The sequence below is a fragment of the Rutidosis leptorrhynchoides genome, chromosome 5 (assembly GCF_046630445.1).
Source record: "Rutidosis leptorrhynchoides isolate AG116_Rl617_1_P2 chromosome 5, CSIRO_AGI_Rlap_v1, whole genome shotgun sequence".
Classification (NCBI taxonomy): domain Eukaryota; kingdom Viridiplantae; phylum Streptophyta; class Magnoliopsida; order Asterales; family Asteraceae; genus Rutidosis; species Rutidosis leptorrhynchoides.
In genome coordinates, this window is record NC_092337.1 from 335,735,001 (window position 1) to 335,739,732 (window position 4,732).

A 4,732-nucleotide genomic window follows, 5' to 3' on the forward strand; every position below is an offset into this window, starting at 1 on the left:
TTAGTCTTATCAAGCTAATTTGCACGGTGCCTCCCCATTGTACGAGATAAATCCTTCTCATGGTTAGGATAAATCTGACCACTTGGCGACCCTGTTTGATGCTGAGGTCCGTGGATTTCCTGCTAATTTTAGAGATGACTTTTCTAGATTTTTCGTCAACCTACAGCTGGTCTGGACGACAACTTCTTGACCTAAATCAAGAAGCGCGTGTCTTTTTTGGAAGACTTTACTTCCTTTTAATGATGGAATTGATTCATCGTGTAGATCCATCTTTCTTTCAAATATATTACAGTAAACCGGGTAAAACTGATTAGTATCATCCAAAACAAAAGTACCTGCAATAATCTTGTACAAAGATATGTGATAGATAATTTTTAATTGAATAACTTGGTACATTCTCCCCACACTTAGTTTCTTTCTTTGCCTTTTTATTCTCCTTTATTCCATTTTAAATGAATTCAAGCATTTTAGGTTGTTTCTCAATTTATGTCCTTTCCGAGGTAACGATAATTTCGGCATTAACACCTAGTTTTATCGTTCATAAATATGTATAAACATGATTTTGAATTCATTTAGTTAAAAAATTTTAAAATTTTCATAATATTTAGAAAATAAGCCAAGTATAAACCCGAGAGAATTTATAACCCTTCCCCACACTTGAGATCATGCAATGCCCTCATTTGCATGAAATCAGACTATAATTATTAATTCATGAGGGTGATTAGTGTAGAAAAGTGATTAAAAATACCCAGTTTGTAATTACAAAGCTCGTCGAATGATAGATGGCGCGCCTCATCGTTCATTCCTTCATTTATTATATCACATTTGTTGTTTTGCATCTTGTCGTCAAAATCAGTACCTTTTGCTGAACTTAATGTTAGTCTTTGAAAGTGCGTTGTTTTACCCTGTTGTTTACATGATAAAATACGAACATATATACATATTTTTAAAGTTGGGTATATTACCCCACGTTCAAAAATTTATAAAATCAAATATATTTTTTTTTGACATACTTTAAATCAATAAAATTAAAAATAATGATGAAAAAATTTTTCGCCCCGCCCTCGGGTAAAGTAATTTCGGCTCAACGGCCTAGTCTTCAACTCACGACGAATTTTAGAAATCATTTTTTTTCAACTTAATGAAATAAAGTAAATTTTTGTTTTTAAATTCACACAAAACTTAAAAAGAAAACATATTAATTTCATATAAAACCTAAAAAACAAAAAAAATTCAGAATGGGGGGAGAAAACTAGTTCTTTAGTGTCTGCTAGCGGAAAAGACCAATCGAATTCCATTCTCGGAACTACACGAGAACAGAACAACTAACTCCAAACAGCATTTTCTTTTTAGAATATTTGAATCTCCTCACACTTAGGTAGATGTGGTGTCGAAATTGTGATTAACTTCATCGTCAATTTCTCTTGGACCATAATCAACTTGCATATCTGTGACTTTTGCTTTAAGCCAGTGACCAGCTTTTTCCGTAATATCCACAAATTCAACTAGCTTCGCCTTTTCTTTAGGCGACAGATTGGATACTAACCGGTTATATAACCTAAAGTTTCCCTTACTTTTAGCATCAATAACCCGTTTAAAAAGTTTCTTCATTGAACTGTTAATAACGGGGTTATTTAATTTCGTATCAACTATGGGGTTCTTTATTATCAAGTCATCATTAGGTGTTACTTCATTTTCCCCACACTTAGGCGTTCTATTATTGTTAAGCATTACCGTTGGAGTTGGTAAAACAACATGGTTCTTACCAATCATTTTTGTCGGTTCAACGGTTTTGGTTTGTGGATATTTAGACTTTCGAATCATAAAGGTGATCGATTTCTCATCATTACTAAGTGTCATTCTACCCTTTCTTACATCAAATAACGCCCCGGTGGACGCTAAGAATGGTCGACCTAAAATTAGAGGAACGTTTGAGTCCTCTTCTATGTCAATGACAATGAATTCGACTAGAAAGGTTAAATTACCTACTTGAACGGGTAGGTTGTCAGCAATTCCAACTGGGTGCTTAATGGTTTGATCAAGGAGTCGAACACTCATATCCGTTGGAGTTAACTCACCTACACCTAATCTCTTATATAATGAAAGAGGCATAACACTCACACTTGAACCTAAATCTGCTAGTGCATCATACATGACACAGTCACTAAGTAGACAAGGAACAATAAATTCACCCGGATCACCTACCCTAGGTGGAGGATTTGGTGGAACTGTCTTCACCGAGTTTACTTCTACTGTTTTTGTTTCTTGCACTTTTTTATTCTTCTTCTTCTTCTTTCCAGAGGTATCACAAACTTTATTACCTATTACTTGCTCATACTCAACTCCTTTTCTTGGAAACGGGATGGGTGGTCTGTATGGTGCCACCACTGGCTTTACATACTCGGGTGGTGGTGGTGGTGTAACTTCTTCATTGTTACTTACATCTAAAACTTTCCCATCTTCTGGTATTGGTTTTTCAGAATTTGTTGATATCATGTTAACATTTTCATTCCGAGGATTTACTTCATTATTACTCGGTAGCTTTCCTTGTTCCCTTTCACTCATCAATCTAACAAGAGTACCTACTTGTTTTTCTAGATTCAAAATGGAAGCTTGTTGAGTTCTAAATGACTGCTCAAACCTCTCATTCGTTTGGGTTTGAGTTTCAATAAACTGTGTTTGAGATTCAACTAGCTTAAATACCACTTCTTCCAGATTTGACTTCTTCTCGTCGGTTTGTTGTGGTGGTTTATACAAGCCAGGTCTTTGTTGATTGAAAGTGTTGTTTTGAGTTGGTTGGTTATTCGGACCTTGTTGGTTATACGAGTTATTGTCGGGTCCTTTTGGATTGTAAAGAATGTTTTGATTTCGATTGAAGTTTGGCCTTGGCGGTTGATAATTATTCTGATAACTATTTTCCAGCCTTTGGTTCATGTAGACAACATTCTCACGTTGTTCCATCGTTTGTTCAATGTGACAGTCTTTCATTAAGTGTGGTCCACCGCATTGCTCACAACTGATTCGTATTGCGTGAATATCTTTATTCATCTTTTCCATTCGTCTTTCGAAAGCATCTATTTTTGCGGAATCTGAATCAAAGTCATGGCTAGAATCGGCTCTAGCCGCTTTAGATGAACGAAAAATATCTTTTTCTTGATGCCACTCATGAGAGTGGGAGGCTGTGTTATCAATAATTTTGTAAGCTTCAGTTGCGGTTTTCTTCATAATGGAACCACCAGCTGTTATGTCGATGTCTTTTCGTGTAGCAACGTTGACACCTTGGTAGAATATTTGTACTATTTGATAAGTGTCTAAACCGTGTTGAGGACATCCTCTCAACAACTTTCCAAATCTTGTCCACGCCTCATATAGAGTTTCATTTGGCTTTTGCGCGAACGTAACAATTTCTCCTTGAAGTCTCACGGCTTTGGATGCCGGAAAGAATTGTTTAAGAAATTTTTCAACTAAAACATCTCATGTGTCAATCGCCCCTTCAGGTAATGATTCTAACCAATCTTTGGCTTCTCCCTTTAAAGTCCAGGGAAACAACATGAGATAGATCTGCTCATCTTCCACTTCTCGGATTTTGAATAGTGTACAAATTCTTTTAAACGTACGAAGGTGTTCGTTAGGATCTTCATTCGGTGCACCACTGAATTGGCATTGGTTAGTTACCATGTGTAGAATTTGTCCTTTGATTTCATAATCTGGCGCATTAACTTCTGGCTTAATAATGGCGTGACCTTGGCCCGTGCGTGTGGCTCTCATTCGATCTTCCATACTTAGAGGTTCCGTTACTTCCATAATTGAATTTGTTGAATACGAATCACTAGAGGATTCTGATTTAATGGTTTGTGGCTCAGGAGGAATAATTAGTGGTTCAGGATCTTGGAATTGTCCTTGAATATGCTCCGGGTTCTTAATTGTGAAGTCGGGTTCAAAAGATGGATTATCGAAAATTTGAGTTGGAGTTCTTGTTCGACTAGATGACGATTCTAAAGAAAAATCAACGGCGACAATATTTGCTAGATGTCTTGATCGAGTTACAGGTGGTGAACGTATGAAAGGTGGTGAACGTTTTGCTCGGTGCATTCACAGAATATCCTATTAGTTATAAAAATAAGAAAAACTTATATAAGTTGTCCAATCAATAGACTTTTCTGATTTTGCCCACGTTTCGAATAGCCAAAAGATGCAGCAGAGGGGCAGGATTCGTTTGGTCTCAATATAATTGAGTACTGTTTGGCTCCAATAACCCGGTCCACGTACAAATCCAACTATTACTACGAACCAGAAAATTTTGATGTCTATCAATTTAACCACTTAAAATAAATTTTCGTAATTTTAAGAAATTTAGAGAAGAAGTAGAAAAAAATCTAAGTCCTAAAAACTAGAATGGCGAGAAATAAGAAAGAAAAAGATTGCGCGTCGAAAAAGGTCGAAAAATAAAAAGGTCGAAAAATAGGCGTCGAAAAATAAAAATAAGAAAGTAGTGCGAAATACGGCGTCGTAAAATTCTAAAGCACCTAAAACTTAATCTAAGGAATAAGCACTTAAGGGATTTTACGGCAAAGCCTAAAAATTCTAGAAGTAAAAATAACTATGGCAAAACTAAACTTAATACTAAAAGTTGCGACTATAGTCTAAAAATCTAAAGGTAATAAAACTAAAAAAAAAAACAATTTTTTTTTATAGACAAAATTTTAAAAAATATATTTTTTTTTTAATAATT